Source organism: Acinonyx jubatus, chromosome D1 (genome assembly GCF_027475565.1).
Source record: "Acinonyx jubatus isolate Ajub_Pintada_27869175 chromosome D1, VMU_Ajub_asm_v1.0, whole genome shotgun sequence".
Taxonomy (NCBI): Eukaryota; Metazoa; Chordata; class Mammalia; order Carnivora; family Felidae; genus Acinonyx; species Acinonyx jubatus.
The window spans coordinates 43,292,246-43,309,003 of NC_069390.1; the positions used below are offsets into that span (position 1 = coordinate 43,292,246).

General features: G+C 40.8%; 1 protein-coding gene across 3 annotated transcripts in view; it reads right to left on the reverse strand.

Moving 5' to 3' along the window:
* INSC (INSC spindle orientation adaptor protein) overlaps positions 1-16,758 on the reverse strand; it is a 128,660-nt gene that overhangs the window by 95,422 nt on the left and 16,480 nt on the right. The window lies entirely within an intron of this gene.

Genomic DNA, 16,758 nt, shown 5'->3' on the forward strand with positions numbered 1-16,758 from the left:
GCCTTAAGTGTCTCTGATTTAATTCCATGCCCAATGAGACAACGGCTCATTTAGACAGCTCATTTCTGCTCCTACATCCCATTAGAGGCAGCCCTAGCTCACCTCCATTTGGCTAACAAGCCAGCTTGGGCTCAGAAGGAAATGGAGGCGATTTACAGCAAATTATTCAACTAGAACAATGACTGGGGCGGCTTCTGCCATTGTCTAATGGGCCAATCCCAATACAGCTCGAGGCTGGGCTGAGATTATTTAATCTGCAGAATCCATTAGGGCTGTCAACAGGGGCAGGACAGTAAATATTGTGGAAAGCAGTTAAACTCCAATGCAGCGCTAGGTACTGGGAGGAGGCAGCTGGGGGTGGGGCGGGGGAGGGGTGGCTGGGAGAGGAATGAGACGTGGGGATTCAGTCATGTCCCTCATTATGTGATCCTCTGCCCCCTCATTTTTCTCCTCCCTAGAATTTATCATAATTGTAACTAAACAATTAACTGAAATTAGTAGCTTAATGTTTTCCCCCCTGAGGATCCCAGGGTCAGGGACTAGAGGTCTGTCCTGCCCACTGCCATATCCCCCACCCCGCTCCTGACTCTGTACCTGGTGCACAATTATCAGATCCACTAACACTTCCTGACTGCCTGGATGGGTTCTCACTGAAGGAGCCCTGGCAGGTGCCTATTCTGCTACACTGTGATGAGTATTCATTGAGAGGGTGATGGGAGGGCCTTTTCCAACCATGCAGGCTACAGGGAGAGGGCTCTGCATCCTTACACCCACTGACACAAAGCCACCTGTCCCCTCCTGAATTTCTGTGGCCCTCACTGTCTGATCACACCTGGCTAAGCAGGCTCCCTCCCCACCCCCAGCTGTGACCCAACAGGTTCTCCCAGACAGAGAGACAGGGACAATGGACAGTTGCATCACAACTGCAAAAACTGCCAAAGTGGGTGCTAAGGGAGGTCCAGAGGGCTTCCCAGCGGTACTAGGTGAGAACAGGTGGGGAAAAGGGGTCAAGGCCTGACTTCAAAGCTGACACTTGCAAGAGGAGTGTGAAAACACAGGGGAAAGGAAGGTGTGGAAGGAAGGGTGGGCAGACAGAGGGAAGAACACGGGGAGATTAAGGAACTGCAAGTGCTTCTAGAAGGCTGAAATGAGCACCCCGGGCTGGTAATGGAGTTTAGAGGAAACGATCCCAGTAGCGTGGGAATACAGAAAAAGGAGTGGCCACTTTCAGCTCCTCTTCTTAGAGGAGATGACATCTGAAGTGGGTCCTGAATGCAGGGTGGGATTTTGCCAGGTGAAATGGGACAAGGACATTCAGTGCCAAGAGAGCAGTGTGAACAGTGGCATAAAGACCAGAAAATGAAGCAAGTATTCAGGGACCCGGATCTCTCGCAGGGCGCTGGAGGGAAGGTGCTTCTGTGGTCCTGCATACGAAAGGAATGGATTCTTTGGCCTCTTTCCTGTGGGTGGTAGGGAGCCACTGATGGTTTAAGCAGGGGAGTAAAATGATCAGACTGAAATTTCAGCTCCCATGGTGACCAGTAAGTGGATGGACTCCAGGGAGTGGGGCCAGTAGCAGCGGTCCATTTAAGAGACAGGTGCAACTCCCAAGGGGACCACCAAAGCCTGGGTTGGAGGCATGGAGACCTGGGGTAAAAAGGAGGGCGGCTGCAATGAGCTTTGAGAGGTAACAGCAATGAGCTTCCCTCCTCACCCCAACTCGAGGCACTGTTGATCTGTGGGAGCATGGCAGCAGTCCTCAAGATATTTCAGTATTGCTAGCTGGGGTGGCCAGCATGCTGCAGCAATCAGATACTCTAAGAACCCTCGTTCCCAGGGGAGATGCAAGAAACTAAGCAAGCTGTCACCTAGCCCTACTGAATAGACTGAGCCTCATGAAATATAGACAGCTCCGGCTCCCTGGAGGAAGCCTGGGTGGCCCCTCACAGCTGTCAGGCAGCAGAGGCAAGCAGGTGGGCAGAATAGACCTCAGGGCTCACAGGAGCTGGGCTTGCCCCTCAGGCCCTGAAGACCCTGGCCAGGCAGCCGGGAAGGACTGTGCATCAGACCTCAGCCCTGCTCCTCAATTCCAGAGCCAGAACAGTTTCAACAAAGCACAAACAAGGCCCCAAGCCTCCCCTTGATTAACTGGATACATCTACCTTCTAGGCTTTACCTAAAAGGTAACAAGAATCCCACCTGCGCAAATATGTCCGGGGCAAGACTAGAGCCCTCCAGCCACAATCTGGGCAGCCTTCCTGGAGGAGCTCACATCATACTGTTAGAGTATTAGAATTAGTAGGAGGCCTTAGAGATTATTCCCTTGTAATAATAACTATAATGATACTAATAAGTAGGAGGAGAAGAGGGAGAAGAGGGTGCTATTTGTCAGGCACTGTTGTAAATGCTTTACAGTTATTCATCCTCAAAGTAATCTTATGAACAGCTCGTGTTAGCCCCATTTTTCAGATGATAAAACTGAATCACAGAGAGATTAACATGGGCAGATGGCAAGACATGTTCAGAGAGGGGAAGAGATCTGCCTGAGGTCACACAGCAAACTGAGCTATATCTGGAACTTGCATTCGGGTTTTCTCACTCCCAGAAACTTCCCCATGAGAAATCCAAACAAGGCTTTGTATGGTTAGAGCCCAGAGAGACCCCACTCAGGCTCAGTGTGATTTTCCCTGGGAAATCAACGGCTCTGGCAGTTCCCCATCTATAAATCTAGGATAATTACTCATGCTCTTTCTCCTTTGCTGTAGCTATCAAGCACAGGGGAATGACCAGTGGATAGGAAACTGCAGGGAATCCTAGTCTAATTCAGCTCAGCCTTGGAATAAGACAGGCAGGTTGATGCAGAGATGTCCATGAGTCCTCAGAGGTCTGAGAGAAAGGAGCCAGAGTTAAACTCTCCCTGCTGAGGTCCAGGTGCCCCAGTCCCTGATCAATATGATCGCCCATCCTGTAAAGGGCTCCAGCTTGTCAAAGCCAACTGCGAGGCAGCCTCTCTTAAATGAGCATGTGTAATTGTCCCAGGGGGAAGCCCAAAATTCCTAGAACCAGGAAAGCCATGGCTGCTCCATCTCGTATCTCAGGGTGGCCCCTTCCTGATTCTAGGGCTATGACACCCCAGCTGCCCATAAGAGGAGCACCCAGCCCTGAACCACACAAGGAAACTGCAGTTACTGCCTTCTGGGAGCTGGCCCTGAGCTGCTGATCATCTAATAGGTGAAAGTGAGACAATGGTACCCCAGACGTCCAAGACCTTAGGCAGAGTGTAGCCCCCGAAAGAAGCTATGCTGGGCCTTTGGGCCACCCCCATCCAGAACCCCTGTTGCTTAAGAACACAGATTCGGAGTCAGTGCCTAGCTGTGTGACCTTGGGCACTAAGTGTCCTTATCTGTGAAGTGGGGTACATAATAAAGATAATGGGAGTAATGGTTCCTTCCTCATGGCACTGCTATGCGGATCAGTGAGATCACAGATATGAAGTACCTGGCACACAGGGGTGCTCAGAATCAGCACCCCTGTTTCTCTTCTGGTGAGGACAAGTAGCCAGCAGCAGGGGGGGCAGCCAGATGGAGGCCAGTCTACAGCCTCCTGAACTATATCCAGCTAGTCAACTGCTTTTTACTCTTTCACTTTTTAATTATCCCCTCTTACTTCCTAACTTTTCCTGATGTGAATGTTAGCCAACTGCTCAAATGTTCCTTAGCTCCGATTTGCAAAAGCAAGAGCCCTCTCTCACTGGGCCCAGATCCCAGGGTGCTAAAATTAACAATCAGTATACTTTAAGCTAATGACTTACTGGTCGTGACTGCCACGAACAGACATAACTCTCAGATAAAAGCCATTAGAGAAAATTGAATAGCTCCAGCGTGGTGAAAATTTGGATACATCCTGTTTCATAAATCATGCTCAGGGGTTACACTGGGCAAGCTATTTCCCTCTCTGAGTCATGATGAGGCCCCAGGTTGAAGGGGTCTATATACCCTTGGGAAAGAAGACATAGGAGGGAGAAGCATACGATCTGGGGCATAGAGTGAGTCAAACGTGAAAAAACAGCCAGTTTACAGAATGCTGTATTATCAAGGCTCATCTCTGCCTGGTACGTTGCATATCACAGCAGCGTTGAAACGGTGCACTGCATGGTGTCTACTTCAGAGTAGGAGTTCAACAAATATTGGTCATTACCCAACAGGGGATTCCATGGTTCTCCAAAAACATCTTGCTCTTCCATAATGCTATGCATTGCTCATGGCATCCCAACACGTCCAGATCAAAATCTCCTCCACTCTCTTTTTCTATCTCCAGGTCATACCAAGGTTTCGGGACGCAGCTCTAATCCCACCTCATCTGGGAGGCCATCTCCAACCACTCTAACCCATGTGATTTCTCCCTCCAAAGAGTTACCTAGGACTCAATAAAGCTGCGAGGTCTTGAACAGTTTTAAGTTATAATGGTAGGGATGCTTTCTCCATGGCCGTCTCTCTTCCCCTGTCTGCCCGTTAAGTGATGCCAGAGCAACTGGAAAGCCACACCAACACGGTGAGGCCAAAAGACGGAAGAAGATGAGTCCTGAGCATGGTTTAGAGCAGAGCCACCCAACTCACATCAGTCTGAGGGATAAACAAGAAATAAACATAATGTGTTTGGGGGGTTGTTTATTATAGCAAACAGTCTGAATTAACCTAACTATGAAAACTAAGGTAAGTGCTATATTTAAGGCATCCAGAAGAGTGCTAGACACAGAAGTCTCTCCGTAAATATAAGTCCCTTTTCCTATCTTCCTTGGTCTTGTAGGAGATGGTAGAATACTGTGTTTGTCTAACAGTTAGCCTCTGGACACTGGCTCCAGTTCAGGCACAATATGGCTAGAGTCCAGAAGTTGATGAGGTGACAGTAGGATGGAATAAATACCTACAAACATTTAAAGTCCTATCAATTCGGAGACTACGATTCTGTTTCTCAGCCACTGCCTTGTCACTCACATGTATCCATTCACAATAATAGCTACATTTTACTATACTCAGGTGGTTCTAAGGTGCATTTTTTTCGTATTTTAGCATCTGAAATTGGGATGCATGTTTCAGTCAATGGCATCTTGGCACTGTGTTCCAGTTTAACTGAAAGCATATTTTCTTTTTTATGAAGCAACAGGGCATCTTACAATCTATGGCATTTTAAACTCAATGAAATATAATATTGGGCACTTAATTATGTGCCAAGCACTCTTCCAAGTGCTTCATACAAATAAATTCATTTATTTCTCAAAAAAAAAAATCCAAACTAATCAGTACTGCTATTATCCCCATTTTAAAGATGGGGAAATGAAGACCCAAAGAGATTCTAAAATTTGCCAAGGTACACAGCTAGTAAGTTGAGTGGCGATCAAGACAACATTCTCTTTAAGGAACTCCACACTATGCCACTATTTTTCAGCACCTGGTTTTTAGTTGACAACTGTGTCCCCTTCTTATAGACAATGCTCACACAGAAATTTTGTGTTTGGCAATATGATGGACCACATATTCTAAAATACTTTTCCATGAGAAGAATTTGAAAGGATTGACAAAGATGCTTTATGTTTTTTAAATGCATCACTGAACTGGCAAAAAGATAAAAAATCTGGAGAGGCCAGGAGGAAAGCAAAAGCAGGAACCAGGGAAAAGAAGCAAGAACTGAAGGGAGTTTTTGCCCTAAGAACATCTGTATTCCTTAAGCTCTGTTTCACATGTGTATTGGGTAGGGAAAACTAGGCACAAAGCCTAGGGACTAGGGAAAGGATCAAATAGAGTCCAAAAGACCAGAAGCTCAATGTTAAGGGTAAATGAGAAATAATCTTCTATACAGAAGATGCAAGAAAAGTTGTATCCCAATTTCACCACTGAGTAAAGGAAGGTAAAATCTCTCCCAAGAATTAACGATCTTCATATAGGTTTGTGATCTGAGTTCACACTATCCATTGTGGGGGTGGGGGGTGGTGGTGAAGGGACTCAATTAGAGAACTTAGCTTCAAGAAATAAAAGAGTCATGGAAATATTTTTCAAGGAACAAAGGCTATAAAATATAACCAAGCAGATTTGAGAAAGAACCAGATTTGAGATGGAACTTCTATAAATTAAAAATATAACAATTAAAATGAAAAAACTCATTAGAGATCTTAATCACAGCTCAAGGATGAATTAGTGTAAAAGACGGAACAAAAGAATTGATCTGAAATGCATCCCAGAAAGACAAAGGGAAAGAAAACATGACAGAAGTAAAGCCAAGGAGTGAAAAGTAGTCTACCAAGGATTTAATCAGATTTCCAAAGGGAGAGAAGAAAAAGAACAGGGGGAAAAGTGATATTCAAAGAAATAGTGGCTGAAATTTTTCTCAGAAAGTTTGAAAGACAAAACAACTTTCAAACCCAGGAATGCCAATGAATTTTAAGCAGAAAAAATACAAAACATACACAAACCATAGAAAACTCATAAGACTGGGGTGCCCGGGTGGCTCAGTCAGTTGAGCGTCTGACTTCGGCTCAGGTCATAATCTCACAGTTCATGGGTTTGAGCCCCGTGTCAGGTTCTGTGCTGACGGCTCGGACCCTGGAGCCTGCTTGGGATTCTGTATCCCCCTCTCTGCCCCTCTCCCGCTCATGCTCTGTCTCTCAGTCTCTCTCTAAAATAAATAAACATTAAAAAAATTTTTTTAAAGAAAACTCGTAAGACTAAAGAACACCAAAGACAGAGAAGATTTTGAAAGTTTCCAAAGGGGAAAGAAAAAAAGAGAGAGAGAGAGGAATTAGATCAATAGGTGACCACTTAAGAGCAATGATGAAAGTCAGCTGACAATGAGAAAATATCTGATTACAGAGAATAATGGTCCTCAAATTCTATACACCGAGAAACCCTCTTTCAAGACTAAGGGTGAACTAAAGACATTTTCAAGCAGGTAAAAATCCCACAAAGGAAATTCTCTTTAACGTTTATGTATACATTTTGAGAGAAAGAGAGAGGGAATGAGCAGGGGAGGGGCAGAGAGAGATGGAGAGAGACAATCAATCCCAAGCAGGCTCTGCGCTGTCAGTGCAGAGCCTGATGTGAGGCTCAAACTCATGAACCATGAGATCATGACCTGAGCCGAAATCAAGAGTTGGATGCTTAACCAACTGAGAAACCCAGGCACCCCACAAAGGAAATTCTAAAGGATTGATTTCAGGCAGGAAAAATGTAATGCCTGACGGAAAATTTGAGATACAAGAAAGAATGGTGAGCAAACTTATTTGTAACTATTTCAGGAAATCCAAACAAATCTTGACTATAAGAAACAATTATACCTCATTTATGGGGTAAGAGAAAACAAGATAAATCTAAAATATTGCATGCGAATTCAAAAGGGGATGACTAAAGTAAGTCAAAGTGTTCTGAGTTTCTTTTATTTGAGGAGGAGGAAAATAGAGATGTAAATTAACTTCAGCCTTATTAGGTTACGATTAATGCTGTAATATCTAGAGTTACCTTATTAGGTTATAATAAATTCTATAATATCTATGTATAACTAAAAGAATATATGTAAAGATAAAAATAAATATTACCATTCAAATAAGTTAAGAGGGGAAAAAATAAATGAGTCATAAAAAAAGCAATAAAAAAGAAAAAAAGAAGTTTGGGGGGCAAGCATTAATAAATAATAGTAAACACAGTAAGGAGGGATGAATTAAATCAGCCAATTGTGAGCAAAGATTATAAAGTGTGCATTACACACACACACACACACACACAGAGAAAGAGAAAGAGAGAGAAGTACAGAAAAAAGAGAGAAAGTGTGCTATGTTCTGTTTATAATATACCTAAAACAAAGAGACCCAAAACAGCTTAAGTTAAAGGCTCCAAAAGATATACAACAGAAATATTTACCTAAAGAATTCTGGTGCTAACGTATTCATATAATACAAGACAAACTTCAAGACAATAACTATGATAGAAATGAAGAGATTTGCTACATAAAAATAAAAAGATTAGCCCATCAAGTAGATATAATAGTGAGGATATACATAATAACAACAACAATCTTAAAATATACAAAATAAAAACTGAAAAATTTCAAGGAAAAATGAACAAATCCAGAATCACAGGTGGAGATTACAACACAATTTTGTCATTAATTGATAGCTGAAGCAGAAAAATTATTAGTAACAGTATAGGATATTTGAATGATACAGATTAGATTTAGTGTTTATAAACAACACTGCATTCAAGTTATCAGGAATACACATTCTTTTCAAGGATTTATGAATCGTTCTTTTTCTTTTTTTTTAAATGACCAGTGACTGCTAGATCATAAGCAAGCCTCCACAAATTTCAAATGAGTGGTATCCTATAGATTGCAATCTCTACCCCAATACATATACCCCCATATATTTAGATATTTTAAACATACAAATTAGAGGTCAAAGAAGAAACTATAACAGAAATTAGAAAACAAACCCAAATGATTATGAAAATGCATATACAAAAATAATGTAGTATACAGGTAAGTAAAATTAAAAGCAAAAATTGAAGCATTAAATTGGAAAACAAGAAAATATAAAAATTAGATTTTTAACTTCTAACAGTATAAGAAATTTTAGACAAGAGGAGAATAATTCCAAAGAAATTAGCAGAAGAAAAATAGTTAATATAGGAACATTAAGCAAAACACAACAAAGACACAAAACAAAATGTACACACAAATAAAAGGATCAACAGAGTTAAAGTTAGTTTTTGAAAATACAAATAAAATAGACAAACCTTTGGAAAGATCAGTGGGGAGCGGGGGGAGAGAGATCAGAAAAAAAAAAAAAGAAACACAAATAATCAATATTAGCAATAAAAGGGAGTTTATTACTACAGATGCAGCAGAGATAAAAGAATGTTATGGATAATATTATATGGACAAGAATATTGTGCAATATCACTGAAATCATAAACAAGTTAAATAAATAAGTTACTTGCTCTAGACAAATTTATAGAAAAATACAATTAGCCAAAATTAACTCAGGAAGAAATAGATCTATAACTACCAAATAAATTAATCAGTACTTTACAAGCATACCATAATGAAAACACCAGGCACAGAGAAGTTCACAGATGAGTTTCTATCATATCAAAAAAAAAAAAAAAAAAAAAGACAAGCTCACTCAAACTCTTCCAGAGAACAAGAAAAAAGAACGCACACTTCAATTCATTTTAGGAAGCTGACATAATTTTGATACTGAAACTCAGCAAATCACAAGAAAGGAAATTCATGGGCCAATTTCATGTAAGAACATAGATGAAAATATACTAAACAAAACATTAGCAAGAAGTCCAGCTGTATATGAAAAGGATAATATACTACGGCCAAGTTGGGTTTAGCCCCAAAATTCATGGCTGTTTTAACATTAGAAAATAGGTGAAGGAAACTCACTACATTAATAAGGTAAAAAAGGAAAACGTTATGGTCATCTCAGTAGATGAATAAAACCAACTTTGTAAAATTCTACAGCCATTTATAATAAAATCTTTTAGTAAAGAAATAGACCCTCCCTAAATAGATTAAAGGGCATCTGCCCAGAAAAAAATATATACCATACTTAATCACGACGTGTTGAAAGCATTCCCTATGAAACCAAAAACAAAATAAAAATGCCCAGCTCCCACTAACTTCTATTCATTATTGTACTACAGATCTTAGTGTAGAAAGAAAGAGAATTTGTAAGAATGGAAAGAACCCAAACTGTCATCATTTGCAGCTGATACGATGGGCGGCCACATCAGCCAGTGCACACAGCCAGGGGAGTGAGTGCGGGCTGTATCAGGCCTCTGCTGTGCCCTCCTGTCACACACCTTACACACGACTGGATCCACCAGTCACGTCTGGGGAGACATGGCTTTCCCTAATTGTTCCTAAAATGCAGCGTGAGCTGGTAAGTCACTCTCGTTGTCAATATAGAAAACTCTAAAGTACCTACTAATGAACTATTTTAATTCATAAAATGGCTTAGAAAGTTGGACAGAAAGGAACACACAAAAGTCAAGTAGAGTCCTAGACACTGGCACAAACATAAAGTGAAATTTAGAAGAAAAAGCATTAACAAGAGCAACAAAAATATTTAAGGTATATAACAATGAATCTTAACATGTACAAGTTCCTTAATGAAAAAAACAAAACTTATGAAAAGATATTAAATAGGCCCAAAATAAATGAAAATTTATTGCATATAGATAGACATAGATACGAAAATGTAAATTTACCGTAAGCTGATATATAGATACAGTGTAATCCCAACCAAATCCTCACAGGATTTTTTTCCCTAGAACTTCATGAGTTAAATCTGAACTGTATAACCAAGATTAATCCTGAAAAAGAAAAATAAATTAAGGGACTTTTCCTGCCAGATAACAAGACTTATTTTCAAGTAGTATACACCATGTGATACTGACCCCGGATAAACTTAGAGAATCAAGTAGCAAGCCCCAAAATAGACCAAAGCAACTGTAGAAATGTGATTAATGACAGTGGAGGGGGAAACAGAGGGAGTCAGAGTCAGAGCACACAGCACATCCCAAATCACAAGCAGAAAGTCAATGAGGGTATGTGTGTTGTGGGCTGAGGGGTGATTGCTCCTGCCTGGTCTATGAGGGGTGAGCTCCTTCTTGCCCACACACTTCTTTCCCTGAAGCTCCTGCTTGTCCCAGAGCAAAAATCTAGTTGGTTTGAGCCAGAGAGAACCAGGCAAAAGCATTGCTCTAAAAGTCCCCTTCTGCAGACCAAAAAGAACAGCCATCTCCAGGAAAAGCCAATGAAAAAGCTTCTGAAAATGAGAAAGGAAAGGTTAATTAAGATGACCTGGTATATGAATGTTTTAATGTGTTGTTGAATTCAGTTAGAATGATCAAGTGGGATTTATCCCTGGGATGCAAGGAAGGTTCAACATACAGAAATCAATAAACATTTTACACCACATTAATAAAATGAAGGATAAAAAATTATATGATCCCCTCAACAGATACAGAAAAGGCATTTGACAAAATTCAGTGTCTTTTTGTGAAAAAACAGTGTTCAATGAATTGAGTACCAAAAAATCATACCCCAACATAATAAAAAACAGATTTAACAAACTCATAGTTAACATCGTAGTCAATGATGAAAGATTAAAATCTCTTCCTCTAAGGTCAAAAACAGTACAATGGTGCCCACTTTCAACACTCCCATTCAACATAGTACTGAAAATCCTAGCCAGAGCAATTATTTAAGAAAAGGAAATAAAAGGAATCCAAATCAGAAAGGAAGAAGTAAAACTGGCTTTGTTTGCAGATGACATGATGTTATATATTTTTTAAAAACCCTAAAGAATCCACCAAAAAAAAAAACTGTTAGAACTAATAAATGAATTCAGTATAGTTTCAGGATTCAAAATCGACATACAAAAAACAGTTACATGTCTATACACTAATAACAGACTATCTAAAAAAGAAATAAAGAAAAAAATCTCATTTATAATAGCGTCAAAAAGAATGAAATACTTAGGAATAAATTTAACCAGGGAGGTGAAAAATACATACACTGACAACTATAAGACATTGATGAAAGGGCGCCTGGGTGTCTCAGTCAGTGGAATACCCAACTCTTGATTTCAGCTCAGGTCATGATCCCAGGGTTGTGGGATCGAGCCCCACATCAGGTTCCATGCTGATCATGGAGTCTCCTTAAGACTCTCTGTCTCTCTCCCTCTGCCCCTCTCCTCTACTCGCTCTCTCTCAAAAAAAAAAAAAAAAAAAAGACATTGATTAAAGAAATTGAAGAAGACACAAATAAATGGAAAGACATACCATATTCACAGCTGAGAATAATTAGTATTGTTAAAGTGTCCATATCACACAAAGCCATCTACAGACACAATCTAATTCTTATCAAAATTCTAATGGCGGTTTTTTTTTTTCACAAAAGAGAAAACTATCCTAAAATTCAAACGGCACCACAAAAGACTCTAAATAACCAAAGCAATCTTAAGAACAAGGCTGGAGACATCACACTTTCTGATTTCAAACTATATCATAAGCTATACGAATCAAAACTGTATGGGACATGTATAAAACCAGACACATAGACCAGTGGAAAAAAAACTGAGAGCCTAGAAATAATCACCCATATGTATAGTTAACTAATATTTCACAGGGAGATAAGAACACTCAATAAGGAAAAGAGAATCTCTTCAATAACTAGTCACATTCAAAAGAATGAAATTGGACCCCTATCTTACACCACTCACAAAAATTAACTCAAAATAGATTAAAGACTTAATTGTCAGACCCAAAACTGTAAAACCCCTAGAGGTCAATAGCAGGAGCGATGGGGAGGGGTGGGGGGAGGATCCCTTGATCCTTTTCTTCTTCCTTCTGCTTTCTCTTCCCACCAGGTCTCATCCACTTCCCCTAATAGCATCCCCAATCCTACATAAAGGCATGACTTCCCAGCACCCCACGGAAAATATGGTGCAGCCCCAGAAACTAACTCCCCATCACCACTTCTAAAAAAACTGATTTGAAGGTATCTCCAAGTTTGAGCAAACAAAAATGTCAGGATTTCAAGCATCCCTGGTTTTGCACTACTAAGTGTCAAGATGAAAAAAAACTGGAAACTGATTGGAACCTTATTCGAAGTCACAATGGAAAGCACCACCTGCTCCAAACCATTCTAAGATTGCTTTGTATGGGACTCCCCTGGATCCAGCCACTGACTTTGAGTTTCGAAGTGAGCTGCACAAAGACAGAGGAAAACTCTGCTGCACTTCTTACATCGTGGTTCTGAATCATGTTCACAAGTCCACAATTAGTGACCACCTTAAGTCAAAGACTCATACCAAGAGGAAGGCAGAATTAAAAGAGCAGAAGGTGAGGAAGAAGCAGAGGCTCCTAACTGCATCCCTTCGGTGCAAAGGTACTGTGCACACAGAGAAAGTGTTCTCTGGGACTTTATGAAAATGTGCCTAGAAGCCAACATCCCACTTGAGAAGGCTGATCACCCAGCAATCTGTGCTTTCCTGTCTTGTCATGTGAAGAGTAGAGGCTCCAGGAGAGATGCAAACCATAAGAGACTCTTAAATATAGAGAACAAACTGAGGGTTGATTGGAGAGAGGGTAGTGGGGGGAGAAAGGAAAATGGGTGATGGGCATTGAGGAGGGCACTTGTTGGGATGAGCACTGGGTGTTGTATGTAAGTGATGAACCATGGGAATCTAACCCCAAAACCAAGAGCACACGGTACACACTGTATGTTAGCCAATTTGATAAAAAATTATATTAACAAAAAGAAGAATGGAGGCTCCATACCTAAGTCAGACCAGCTGAGGAGAGTATATCTGCCTGATGGACAGAAGAACGAGAGCCAACTCGTCAATTCACAAGGTTGTTGACGAAGAGGTTACCACCATTGTGATCAAGATAAATGTGGAGCATTAAAGTTAACAAGAGCGAAAGAAAACAAGCAACAGAAGTAAAAATAAACAAGTGGGACTACATCAAACTAAAAAGCTTCTGCACAGCAAAGAAACAGTCAACAAAATGGAAAGGTAATCTGTAGAATGGTTAAAAAAAATTAGCACACTGTATATCTGATAAGGGGTTAATATTCAAAATATATAAGGAGCTCATACAACTCAAGAGCAAAAAAAAAATTTTAATTTAAAAATCTGTTGTAAAATGTGCAAAAGGCTTGAATATACACTTTTTTTCAAAGAAGACACACAAAGGACCAACATATACATGAAAGGTGTTCATCATCATTCATCACCAGGGAAATGCAAATCACAACCACAATGAGACATCACCTCACACCTGTCAGAATGGCCAGCATCAAAAAGACAAGAGAATAAGTAAGTGTTGGTGAGGACATCAAGAAAAGGGAGCCCTCATGCACTGTCAGTGGGAATGTAAATTGGTATAACCACTATGGAAAATAGTATGGAAGCTCCTCAAAAAATTAAAAATAGAACTATTGGGGCACCTGGGTGGTTCAGTCAGTTAAGTGTCTGACTTTGGCTCAGGTCATGATCTCACAGTTCATGGGTTCAAGCCCCGCCTCAGGCTCTGTGCTGATAGCTCGGAGCCTGGAGTCTGCTTCAGATTCTGTGTCTCCCTCTCTCTCTGCCCCTCCCCCATTCATGCTCTGTCTCTCTCTCTCTCTCTCTTCTTTCTCTCTCAAGATTAAATAAACATTACCCTACAACCCAGCAACTGCACTCCTAGGTATTTAACCAAGGGATACAAGTATGCTGTTTCAAAGGGACACATGCATCTGAATGTTTATAGCAGCACTATCAATAATAGCCAAAGTATGGAAAGAGCCCAAATGTCCATCGAAAAGAATAAAATCTTGCCATTTGCAACTACATGGATGGAACTAGAGGGTAGTATGCTAAGTGAAATTAGAGAAAGACAAATATCATATGACTTCACTCACATGAGGATTTTTTTTTTTTAACGTTTATTTATTTTTGGGACAGAGAGAGACAGAGCATGAACGGGGGAGGGGCAGAGAGAGAGGGAGACACAGAATCGGAAACAGGCTCCAGGCTCTGAGCCATCAGCCCAGAGCCCGACGCCGGGCTCGAACTCACTGACCGCGAGATCGTGACCTGAGCTGAAGTCGGACGCCCAACCGACTGAGCCACCCAGGTGCCCCGAGGATTTTAAGATACAAAACAGATGAACATAAGGGAAGGGAAGCAAAAACAATATAAAAACAGGAAGGGGGACAAAACATAAAAGACTCTAAAATACGAAGAACAAACTGAGAGTTACTGGAGGGGTTGTGGGAAGGGGGATGGGCTAAATGGGTAAGGGGCATTAAGGAATCTACTCTTGGAATCATTGTTGCATTATATGACAACTAACTTGAATGTAAATTTTAAAAATTAATTAAAAAATTAATTCAAAGTAAAACAAAACAAAACAAAAATAAAAATTGTGTATTTGAAAAAAAGAATAAATAAACATTAAAAAATATATATCATATGATCCAGCATCTTACTTCTTGGTATATATCTGAAAGAAATGAAATCAGTATCTCAAAGAGCTATCTGTACCCCCACATTCCTAACACCATTACTCACAATAGCTGAGACATGGAAATAACACATTTTCTTTATATACGTGTGTACATATACATACATACATATGCAATGGGATATTATTCAACCATAAAAAAGGAAATCCTGCCTTTTGTAATAACACGGATGAAACTTGAGAGCATTATGATAAGTGAAATAAGTCAGCCAGAGAAAGACAAATACTGCATGACCTCACTTATATGTAGCATCTAAAAATGCTGAATTCATAGAAACAGAGAGTAGAATGGTGGTTCCCTAGGGCTAAGGGTTGGGGGAAATGAAGAGATATTAGTCAAAAGTTACAAATGCCAGATGGATAAGTTCTAGGGATCTAGCATACAACATGGAGGGTGACTATAGTTAACAATACTATATTGTTGGGGCACCTAGGTGGCTCAGTCAGTTAAGCATCCAACTTGATTTTGGCTCAGATCAGGCTCTCACTTGACCGTGAGATCAAGCCCCGCATTGGGCTCTGCTCTGACAGCGTGGAGCCTGCTTGGTTCCCTCTCTCCCCGTCTCTCTCTGCCCCTCCCCTGCTCGCATGCTCTCTCTCAAAATAAATAAATAAACATTTTTAAAAAACACTATACTGTATATTTGCAAGTGGCTAAGAGTTGATCTTCAGTATTCTCATCACAGTTACAAAAAGCGTAACTGTCATCCATCAGGTGATGGATGTATTAACTCACCTTATGGTGGTAATAATTTCACAATAAATATGTTTATCAAATCTTTACATTGTATACCTTAAGCTTACACAATATGATATGTCAATTATACCTCAATAAATCTTGGGGGGGGGGGGTAGGAAGTTCGGCCAGATACCCAAGTTTGGCCAGATACCCACCACCCTGCTAACACAGTCTAGGACAGACAGCAGATCAGGATCCGGTATGAAAGCTGTAGAGGACCTGCTTTCTGCCCTGGCCAACCTATGAACGTCCAGGTGCGGGGGGTCAGCACAGCCCCTCAGCACAGTGCCTAGGGCTGCCCCGGCTGAGAACACTTCAACCTTACATGGCATGGGTATGTGGGGGTTGATGCTCTTATCCTGATACTATTGCCATGTGCTAAAAACCACAGCCCCCGTGCCATACAGTCCTTAGGACCCCTTGCTAAATCCAAAAGGTGGCACAGAAAAAACAGACCAGTGGCCAAGAAACCAACAGCCACCTCTCTGCTTTGCCAATAACTGAATTTGTGAACTTTGTCAGGTTACTAACCTGTCTGGACCTCTTTTCTCATAGGCAAACTGGAGATAATAATATGTCTCTGATAACCTGGCACAATTGTTGTAAAGACTGAAATAAAATAATGGAGTTGACACTACTCTGGGTCTTTACATGAAATAATAAAAGTAAGAGGTATTTTGCTAGGCAATACTGTCTGTGGAAATAAGAATCTCTTAAAAGACCCAAAGGAATGAATGTATAACAGTGAAATTTTAGGCAAAGGGAAAAATGAGCCGTGGGCCAAGATAGAAATCTCAAAGTTGAGGCCTAACTAAAATTTCTGTTAACATAATGTAAGCAAGAAAACCTGGAGTATAAGGGTGCCTGGGTGGCTCAGTTGGTTAAGTGTCTGACTTCAGCTCAGGTCACTATCTTACACTCCGTGAGTTCAAGCCCCACGTC